Source organism: Danio aesculapii, chromosome 7, assembly GCF_903798145.1.
Source record: "Danio aesculapii chromosome 7, fDanAes4.1, whole genome shotgun sequence".
NCBI classification, from domain to species: domain Eukaryota; kingdom Metazoa; phylum Chordata; class Actinopteri; order Cypriniformes; family Danionidae; genus Danio; species Danio aesculapii.
This window is the reverse complement of record NC_079441.1, coordinates 20,095,379-20,107,292: the sequence shown is the minus strand read 5'-3', so window position 1 is coordinate 20,107,292 and position 11,914 is coordinate 20,095,379. Positions and strand designations below refer to the sequence as shown.

Sequence of the window (11,914 nt, the reverse complement as noted above, 5' to 3'; positions counted from 1 at the left end):
TAATTGGATGAACATTTCTTAGTCTTATGCCTTACCCAGAAAATAAAAATAGATATAAATTTATCTAGATCATTTACTTTAATCATTACTATTGGAATGTGAAGAGACTTTCAACCAGCACAACAACAAAATGTTTCTGAAGACAATCACCTACTACACCTTTAATAAACAAAAAGAGTATTATGTGTCTTGATAAAAAGTTGTTTTATAGGCCGTTTACATTTTTATTTGTACATGTATGGATCAAATGAAATCATCTTTTTTAAACCTTGTTTTGCAATCAGATCACTTAAAATAAGTTTTAAAATCACTTAAAAAAAGACATTACAAATGTTATTACCACTTCTTAACAGCAGCTTTTAAGGTGGCTAGGTGATGAGATCTGTTCTCTGTAGGCTAGATCGTCTCATTTCAAAATGCTCAATTCAGCCTGTGTGGACTTTCAAGGATTCACTTTTGAAGTCCTCTGAAATGAAACACAGCTAATATGAAAACACAGTTTCAGATTTATTGTTGTATGATATTCAGTGAAAGCAAAAGTACATCTGCAATTTTATTCTATGTATTTAGTTCACTGTCATTTTATATTATTACAAGTTTTTTGTTTGTTTTTTTTAGAAAATTCCACCTTTTTTACAAAACATACAAAAAATATCTTCTCTTTCATAGTAATTATGACTTAAGGTGTAACAGTGTAAGTTCTTTTTATAGGACTAGGTTTAAAATCTAAACAAACACTTTAATACATGTACAAAAATAAAGACAGTCAGATCCATGACATTAGCATGTACAACAGAAGCAATGAGTGAATCATGAGAAACATCTTCATTTATGTGACTCACTTTATACATGCAATAGGAAGTAGACAAAGAAAGATTTAAATTATCTTCAGATCAGTGTATTTATGTGTGAGATTTAAGTCCAAAAACATATATATTAAAAACATAAACAGTACCGGTGAAAAGTTTGGGTTCAGTACAATTTTTTGTGTTTTAAAATAAGCTTCTCCTGCTTACCAAGGCTGCATTTATTTAATCAAAAATAGAGTAAAAAATGTTAAATGTTATAACACTATTAAAATAACTGTTCAAAAGTAGTTTATCATTTCATTTAATCATTTATTCCACTGATTATAAAGCTTTTTTTTAAAGGAGTCATGATCCTTCAGAAATCACTAATATTAATTATTATTAATATTATTGTTTTTATTAATGGTAATAGTAATAAAAGCAATAATGCCTGGAGTAAAAATTTCATTTGAAACTACATACAATAAAAAAACAGTCATTTATATAAATATTTAACAATTTTTTTACATTTAATAAATGCTGCCTTAATGAACAGAATAATTTTCTTAAAACAAATACCTGAAAAAATAATCTGACCTTAAACTATTGACCGGTAATGCACTGTAAACCCCAAAAAGTTAACTCAAACTGTTTGAGGAAACCAATTGCAACAAACCATTTCAGTCCAAAAACTAATCCTAATGAGTACTATGAACTTAATCCATTTGAGTAAAAGAAGCTATAGAAGTTAAGGCAACTCAAACTGTTTGAGTTAAACTAATCTATAGGAGTACTTTGAACTTACTCCATTTAAATTGAAGAAACGAGGTATTTAATTAACTCATTACCTTCAACACTGAGTTCAAGACTTTTAAAATGAGTAGAATTAGCTTTCAGTCAATTTTGAGTTAACTACACTCATTTCATTTGATGAAGTTGACTTTTGGGTTTAAAGTGTGTATATTCTGAAAACATTTTGAATTAATGCATTCAATTAATAATTTATGAACATTTTTTTTATTTGAGATTCTATAATCTAAGCTGTCCACACTGTTAATGGGTCTCTATAATTTGTTGGGTCAAGAAAATGGCACTCACTTAAAAAGCGAACAAAAGGCTATAGTAAACCTCCTTTCTGTGACTGAAATATATCAAATCATAAACTTATCAGCGTTGATTTTCACAAGTGAAATAATGGGTAAACCACTGAACAAATGCATATGTGGCTCAAATCTGGCTTAATTGTCAGTGTGTATTCAGAAAAGCAACCAGAAGCGTCCTCATCACATACTGTAGATGCTCATATAGCAAAGACTGAGTAGAACAGATGCTGCAGGCTAGAAAAAAAAAAAGCACTTGATGGTGATCATGTAAACATCTCTCAATTCTCTCAACATCAACAGTGTTTAGCAAATTCCTCTTCCACCAAATAGCACTCAGCTGTACCATTGTGTTAGAGAAATTCAAACACTCATTGTGACAGCGCGTACAGCTGACCCTCATGAGTGTCCATGCAAGGAGAGACACGCTTCCATTGTGCTTGGCTCATGATCCTCCAGTTACCCCTCAAATGCTCTCCAGAAAGGGATTGAAGCTGGATGGCGGCTGTACGTCGGAGTCTATTTTTAAGGATTCTCCAGAAACCGCTTGCAGGGTGAAGTTAGTAAGTGGCGTCCACTGCATTGATGTTGCTGTCCATCTGATGCCGCAGTGAGAGCCGGGCTTTGTGGGAGAAGTAGGCCTGTGGGCAGCTGATGCCGCTGCTGCTGTCCCCTTCACTGCCCCAGGACGTGGTGGAGCACAGACGGGGCTTCAGCTCTTCACTCACTACAGCTGAACACATGGGTAGGAAAGAGCAATATGTAATTAGTTTATTTAAAAAATTAATAAAATTATATATATTAATTATATATATATACAGCGCTGCAATAACAGCACTCGTACAGCCTCCTCACTCTTCTGTATTACTCCGCCTACATGGTGACAGCAGATCAATAAACTCACTGCAGTTTGACAAATATTGCAGCTGTTGGACAACATAATGTAGTTTTGACGCTTTTTTAGGCGAGAATGTGGTTGAGATTGCAACTATGCAGTTTATTTATAAGGATAATGCCTATTTTACATATTTATAATTTCGGCGATGCAGCGCGTTGGCATCCATCAGCCTGTAAAACTGAGCAGAGCAAAGACGGTTGACGTTGTCTATTCACAAGATGGCGACAGAGACTACATAATAAGCCCTAAGAGGAGGAAAAATCCAGCATAATTTCTCACTACAGCTGATCAAATCAATATTAAACTGGTAAGTGACATTCTAAGACGATCTCTCACTTTTGTTGTATTGCTGTATTTATACCATAGTAATTGTGGAGTATTGAGTGTGAGATGTGACTCACATATTAGGAGTGTGTATTTTGTGTTGGCCACTCTTTGTACAACTCCGAGTTAGTTTTTGGTTGGCCATCTGTTTGTTTCTAATGAATCTCCTGTTTTCAATAATGGAGACTAGTTCAGTAAACAGAAAGACAGAAGAAATGCCCGCATGCGTGTAGCGTTTTTTCTTATCGTAAAGCCAACAGTAATCTGGTAGTGTTTGCAATGCTTTGGCTTTTTTGTGGTTAATTATTATGATGTCCTGATAGCAACAGAAAAATACTGGAAAATCTCTCTAGACTGATGGCATATCATGCCGTTCAGCCTTACAATCTTAAAATGTCAGCAAAAATCAACTGTTTTGTCATCACTTTAGACATCACGCTAGAGAATCATTCAAGTACTATCTTTCAAATGACAATGGAAAGTAATTCCTCAAACAAAAGGGTTTTTAGACTCATGTTTGATTTTCTTTTTTATATACACGATTATGTCGTCGAACTGTTGTAGAAACGCAATGTCACATGAGTAGCAATGCGATATGGCTGTATATTGTCACTTGTGGAACACTAAGACACGCCTCCCACCAGTGCTGATATACAAACATATCGCACTGCTACTCATGTGTGTGTGTGCATAAAAATATAAACAAAAGCGCAAAAAAACCTAACAAATTTTGTGTAAATTTGACATTTTAAAGGAATCTCTTATATAAAATTCAAGCAGACATTTTGTAACAATTTGTCTTAATTGTCGCATGAATCATTTTAAATTTATAACAGCATCATTGTTTAGCAAAATAGACTTCTATCTACACCAAAAATGTTCAAAAACAAAATATATAATAAAACAGAAATGTAATATAACATATACAATGTATATAGAAATATTTACACCCTTTTATTCGACTTCTAATAAAATAGTTTATTTATTTATGTCTTATTTTTTAAACAGGAACAGATTAAAAGATAATTGGGCCTGACTCAGCCTGAATGCTGTTTTTCAGCAGGTTCCTGCTCTGCAGAACATATAACATACACACAACAATAACATCTAATCCATCAACACATAAGAACAGTACAATTACCAAACAAACAAATTAAAGAGAAACAGGCTACTATCTCAGTGGCTACAGCGATAGTTGACCATAAACATGGGATTTTTTTTTTAAATGTCAGTATTGGTATTGTTTATAGATGTTGTGGGATCTCATTCCAGGCTTTTGTAAATACAAAAAAGAAGGATATCGGTCTATAACAGTTTTTAAAGATGTCCATAATGGCAAACAACCATTTGTTACAGATCTGATGAAATGATCAGTCCTTGTATTATGCTTTGGTACCAAAGCACAAAGAGCTGCTGAGGTAGGACTGTTTAAAAGTTGATAGTAGAGTTTAATCTCTATGTTCATAATGTGATTTTGAAATGATAAAGCATTAGAGAGTGAGAGAGCAAAACAATAATGTGTCCATCCAGAAAGTCTATTGTGGATCTTATAGGCCCTATTATACAGTTTAGCTAAAATGATCATGCATAAAATGAATCGTATTTTGAGGGGTGGGTAATGAAACCGATAAATTAAAACAGATAGGCTAACAATACCACAAAATAGGTCGCTGTTTTAACAGCTTGAATTTCCATGTCAAATATTAATTGGCCAGGTTCTGGTTTTATATTTCTCCAAAAACATTTCTATTATATAGTTAAATAACATGTAACATAAAACATGTCTCACCAGTCTCAGGAGGGCACTGTCTTTTGCACCTCTCCTTGCAGCGTCTGTAGAAGGGAAAGCACTGGAGCATTTTGACACCCATATCAGCAGAGGGCGCTAAAAGACAAGAGAAACACCTGTTAGATTAGCAGACTCTGGACCTGTCGTCTGGGCGGAAGTATCGATTTTTCGCTTGTGGTGCTGGTCATAAAGGTAAAGGATCAGAGCTGTTAATTAAATTTAATAGTCCATAGAGCAACACTGGGTTTCTCGGTGTACTGTATAATGTCTGGTGCGTACGTGTGTAGTCTTTGCATTCATCATGTTGTAAGAACCAAATGCACCTCTGGGCACATTTTTGAGTGCCCATGAAAGGAAAGATCTCAAAAATAAAACAAAACCAAGTATTTTGAAAAATGTTAAAGTGCAGAATCTTTCCTGTGAGATTATTAAGGGTGGAGTTGGAGTATACAGAAAATCATTATAAAACATGAGAACCCAAGTCTGTGTGTGTATGTATGTATGTATGTATGTATGTATGTATGTATGTATCTATCTATCTATCTATCTATCTATCTATCTATCTATCTATCTATCTATCTATCTATCTATCTATCTATCTATCTATCTATCTATCTATCTATCTATCTATCTATCTATCTATCTATCTATCTATCTATCTATCTATCTATCTATCTATCTGTGTTTGTGTTTATGCAGACCTCTGCTCTGCTGTCTAATCCCATACAGCGACGTCAGTGGAGAGACTGAACGGAGTCATCCGATCTAATAAATCCTTGATTGGCTTTTACACACCAGGTCAAGTTCCATGATGTAGAAGGCCAGTTTTGCCATGCTAGCTGTATTTGCCAATGCACCTGGCTGCTAAATCACTTTTGACAGTGGCTGCTTAGCGTATTAATCATAATTCACTTATAAACTTGTGTTCTAGGTGATTCATGCCCTGCAGCTGTTAAATATGATGTGCTCACTAAGTGTAGTCAAGGACTCATTATTAAATTCTCCTCAAACATCTAACAGAAAGAATAAAAAGGAGAAGAAAAAATGTAGTTTCTTAGGAATTGTGTTTGCGTGTGTATCTGAGTGGCCAATGTTTCTCTTATCAGTTTTTCCCAGGTTTTGCTGGCCTTTGGTTTGTAGTATGCAGGGTTAATGATTAATTCTTAATGACTTGGCTTTTACACTGTTCATCCAGACTGCCCCAGAAACTAAAGTGATATTTATTGCATGTATATTCTTGGTTGCCAGTTTGCACATTAATAAAAAAAACATTGAGAAAGGGATGTGGGAAAGCACGCTTGTGTAATAGTACATGAGGTCATTGTCAGACTTGCAATGCAAGGCGTAATGTTAAAAACAAAAAAAGGTACATGCCTTGTGAATGGCTCTTGCATGTCTCGCATAGAAACACACACATATTGTTTTCCAGCAGAACTTGAACCACGCCACAGATATATAGAGGTTTACTTTCATATATAAAACTCGTTCCACACCCATTTCTACAGATCATTTCTGTAGTGAATCATAAATCAGAGGAATTCTGTCATATTTTTTCTAAGCTTGCTTAACTTGGCTGTGCATGTGAAGACATATCATGCAAAATTCGTATTAATAATTAAAAAAAATTAAAAACACTGCTGATGTTTGAAAAGAAGGCGTCACTGTGGCGCAGTGGGTAGCACAATCGCCTCACTGCAAGAAGGTCACTGGTTCGAGCCTCAGCGGGGTCAGTTGGCATTTCTGCGTGGAGTCTGCACGCTTTCCCCATGTTTGCGTGGGTTTCCTGCAGATGCTCCGGTTTCCCCCATAAGTTCAAAGACATGCGCTATAGGTGAATTGGGTAAGCTAAATTGTCCATACTGTATAAGTGTGTATGGGTGTTTCCCAGTAATGGGTTGCATCTGAAAGGACATCCGCTGCATAAAACATACAGTATGCTGGATAAATTGGCAGTTCATTTCGCTGCGGCAACTTCAGATTGATAAAGGAACTAAGCCAAAAAGAAAATGAATAAATGAATCCCTTTCAAGTGCTTTAGTTTGAGAATGTTTGAGAAATATGATCTGTAAATAAATGGCATTGACTTTTGAGAGTTGCGTATGTGTCGGAACATGTCGTTTCCCCAATTTCTGTTTAATGGAGAGATTTTTTTCAACACATTTCTAAACATAATAGTTTTAATAACTCATTTCTAATAACTGATTTCTTTGATCTTTGCCATGATGACAGTCAATAATATTTAACTAGATATTATTCAAGACACTTTCAGTTTGTTATAGGTTTCGGGAAAGTGGGTGTGGCAACGTTTCACGCGTATAACATTATATATAGTAATATACCAGTATATACACTCGTCAGTTTGTATATTTGCTGTCAATACTTGCTTCTACTTTTAAAATATATGTATTATCTGTTTTTTTTCCCTGTCTCAGTAATTCTGTTGCATTGTAGTAGCTCAGTCATGAAAACAAATTCCTCGTATGTGTGAACATACCTGGCAATAAAGCTCTTTCTGATTCTGATTTTAATACTGTAGATAAAATCATTTCTACTGCAGATGGTTTCCATCATTTATTGCATCAGACCACAAGACCCTTCAAGCTTTTGTGGGGAACATTCTGTGCAAAACATTTTTTACTGAAACGTTTTTCTTATTAGCTTCCCCTTGGTTCTAGTAAATGCACACACCCATGTGAGCTTTCCATCATTTCTTGTGCCAGTCATATGCTGTGCATTTATCTGTATCATCTCTCGCTTTTTTCTCTCTGTTTTCTCATTTTCATAACTCAAGCAACATGGAAGAGGAATTTTAGGTTTTGTTCTGATTCTATTCTGTTTCAGTTTTTGGCTAAACGCATATGAAACAAGTACCAGAAAATAAGTGGGTGTGGAGGCATAAGAATGGAGAAACTTCAGCCTTTCCTCTTGGTTTTTATTTTTGAAACCATCCTTGCCTTCATTTTGAGAAGTTACGTAAGAAGTGTACAATTTGAAGTTGTTTGCTATAGTGACGTGGACATACACTTCTTCGTGCACCACAAAGCAAGCTCTTGTAGCCACAAACACATACAAACAAATCCTTATAGGGTGTTTGATCTAGACTGGTGACCTAGCATGATGGTTTGCTCCTTGTCATTTACTAAACATTGTGAGCTCTGTGTTTGTGAATCTGTATGTCTGTGTTTTGTCTCTTATAAGTTAAGTATACTCTGCAGGACTGCTGCTTAGTTGAGTAACCTATATTTACAACACTTCCCTTTACCTTCTACATCTTAGCCTCTTTTCAAGGAGTAAGACTCAGACTATGCATATATTCACTTCCACACCCTCTAAAATAAACTAAGGCTGCCAGTCTCATCTCTTGTGGATTGAAATGCAATGCATTTTTTAAAATGCAAAGTGTTCTTGGAATTACATGGAATTCCAGAGGTTTGAATGCCTTTCCTCCCATTTCAACCACACTGACTTTCTTTCAGCAAGCTTGTGCGTGCTTTCAAGTCATCATGAAACTTCTGCCTCATGTAATGACAATTCTTCTCTCATGACGTTTTTACTTGGACAAAATGGCATGTACACCTGTACACTGTAATACCAACAGTAAACTTTATCAAATGAAATGAGTGTAGTTTACTCAAAATTGACTGAAAGTTAATTCTACTCATTTGAAAAGAGTTTTGAACTCAGTGTTGAAGGTAATGAGTTAATTAAATACCTCATTACTTCAGCTTAAATGGAGTAAGTTCACAGTACTCTTATAGATTAGTTTTTGAACTTAAATGGTTTGTTGCAATTGGTTTCCTCAATGGTTTGAGTTACTTGACTTATTGGGTTTACACTGTAGCAAATGACAACAGTCCTATGGAGGACGCAACCTGCAAAAACTATAAATAAATTTGTAAATTCATAAATAAATGAATAAATAAATCCATAAAATTCTGCATAAACAATAAATAAATAAATATGCAAAAAAATGAATGAATGTATATAAAAATCCACAAAATCCTGCATAAATAAATGCATAATTGAGTGTGCGTTCTGGTAAATAAATTACATGAATGTTGGGGCAATACGAAAATGCAATACTGAAAGTTTATTTTCCCCCTTTTAAATGTTTATTTATTCTCGAACGTAGTTGCGTGTTTTGTCTTCACCTCAACATGCTAATGAGAGGCTGTCTATTAATCACCAAAAGCTAGTAAAAAAAAAAAAAACGCAAATTTTTTTTCTAATGATCAACCAATGATGGCATAAAGACCGCCTTCTTCTATTCAATTATTTACCTGCCCGCGCTATTAATTATTTATATATTTATTTATGCAAGAATTTGTGGATTTTATATAGGCTACATTTATTTATTTATTTACATTTTATTTATTTATTTATTGTTTATGCAGGAACGTGTTGAGTTTTATATACATTTCTTAAATGTTTTGCATATTTATTTATTTATTGTTTTATTTTTGCAGGAATTATAAATTTATTTGCTCATTTATTTGCATATTTAATTATTTATTGTTTTATTTATGCCAGAACCTGTGGATTTTTATATACATTTATAAATTTTTGGCATATTTATTTATTCATTGTTTTATTTTTGCAGGAATTTATGAATTTATTTACTAATTTATTTATTTTCATATTTATTTTAATTTTTTTTTATTTATGCAGGATTTTTTGAATTTATTTACTCAAGTATTTATTTATTTGCGTATTTATTTATTTATTTATTTATTTATTTATTTATTTATTTATTTATTTATTTATGGTTTGGTCCTCCATATAATCCAGCCAATTCCTGAAGGATAAAATCAAGCACTGCCTTGTGCATTTTCTTGTTTACGAAGCAATTTCAATTGGCTATATGTCATGATGGAAAACTATGAATATTCCAGTTACTGTTTTATGCTGGATGCTTGAAGGAGATGAGAGCTTTGTTCCATCTCTATGCCCTAATCCCTTCAAAGGGTTTTCTTCTCCAGAGTGAAAACTAAAACTGCACTCAGCCTTAAAAATCAAACATGTGCAAAGAATCATGGGAAAAAATGCCCATTGTTTGTACCCTTCAGAATCTGAAGGGCTCTCTGAAGTGGACAGTTTTGAGCATGTGTGCCCTTTAGAGGTGTATTTTGTTCCATTTGAATTGCAATGATGCATAGCCTGTGAATACACACTACATTCATGTCACAGAGATACATCATACTGCAATTATTAGGAATCATTTGTTTTCTAAAACAAATGTTAAGGGTTAATATGATTTATTTTAGTAGATATTTGTATGAGTATCTATATAACAATGTAGACTATAAAGACTTCGTTAATAACCTAAATCTGATTTTACATAAGAGACTGCTGGCTTGATTCAGTCTAAAATTAATGAAAACAACATATAGGCTTTTGAGGCTTAATTGAATGTAACATTACCTAGATTAAAGATTAAATTTTTGTGTGTTTGGATTGTTTGAAAGGATGTTACTAAGGGTATTTTTTTGCCTCCAACCCCCCACGTGCCCGTCTGCCTGCACGCGCTCACGCGCTTTCCCATTGAGGCTTGTTCTGTGCGGATGTGCAGTACGTGACGTTCTGGCGCGCGGTGACGGTGGTCCACTTGGGCTGGGTAGAGGGGGCTGGACTGTGTACAAACAAATGCATTTAAATGATTAATCACGGAAGGATGTTTACAGACTTTAGAGTTTTTCTATATGCATGTATCAGAGTTATTTGTGGTCCAGAGACGCCTCGTTCGCAGAAAAGTACGTTACATAAAATCTTAGTGGTAGAGATCAGCCAGAGTTCAGAAGAAAGGTAAATCTCTTTACACCAAAAGAGAAAGAGCCTTCCTGAGCAGCTGAGCTTTACAACACCTTTATTGCTGCTAAGCAGTCTATCAAGTGATGAACTAAGGAGCAAATATTACTGAAGATTATGGTTGTTGATAAAGTGTATGTGGATTGATTTATTGCTTTAATAATGCGTTTTCACCCTTAGGGTAACCAGCATATCAGATACAATGATTGAAAACATTTCAATCATTGTTATTCTGCTAGCCTAGGCTATATTTTGTATATATCCTAGAAATAAGTCGCAAGATATAAACAACAATAAACAGAAAATGCTCCTACACAAACAAAAACGGCTGCATACATTCCATAGCCTACAATGTCGCACAACCAGTTTTATGCTTCATAAGCAACCCACGTTGTTTACTGTTTAGCATATATATATATATATGAAGAGTATATTCATTATATATATATATATGATATTATATATATATATATATATATATATATATATATATATATATATATATATATATATATATATATATGTATATATATATATATATATATATATATATATATATATATGAAGAGTTTTAATGCAAAGACCTCTGTGCCGTCTGAAATTTTCATCTAAAATGAGCGTTGTGTGTAGTTTCAGCAATAATTCCACTTAGTGCTAAAAATAGGTTATTTTCATTGCCTTTAAAGTAAAACGACTAAACATAAACAAAGGAGTAATAGTTTTACAGTGAAGTTTGTTTGTTTAGAACATATATTTAATATAAAAGTTCACTGTAACAATATTAAATGAAGTTTTACTGTAGCGTTTTTGTCATAGACTGTGTTTTTACATGGTTTTCCAATTAGGCTAACAAGAACAATTTGTTTAACAGCAGCCACCGCTAGTTGAACATTATTGATAGACACTCCTACCTTGACACACTTCCAGTGCGTTTAAACATTATTTTACGACTGTGAATCTTCTAGAAGTTACGTTGAAATGTGCACACGCTAATTCAGTGTGTATTACAAATATGAAACATTATTAAGATTAACGCATTTGCTAATTAGATGTACTCACCGGTTGTTCTCTTGCGTCGCGCGTACTTTGGCACTGTAAAGCGCAGAGGATCTTTTTCGAATTCCTCCAAGTCTCCTGCGAGAGATGAAACTCACTAGTGATGCAGAGACCCGTTCAGCAATGACAAGATGGAAAAGCTTCAGGTCTGAAC

General features: G+C 34.0%; 1 long non-coding RNA gene across 1 annotated transcript; it reads right to left on the bottom strand.

The window, feature by feature from the left end:
* Positions 1–486: 486 nt before the first annotated feature.
* LOC130231810 (uncharacterized) lies at positions 487–11,914 on the bottom strand. The gene is made up of 3 exons (XR_008838072.1): positions 11,764–11,914; positions 4,900–4,995; positions 487–2,621 (listed from the first exon to the last, which is right to left on the bottom strand). It is a non-coding gene; the product is annotated as an uncharacterized LOC130231810 (long non-coding RNA).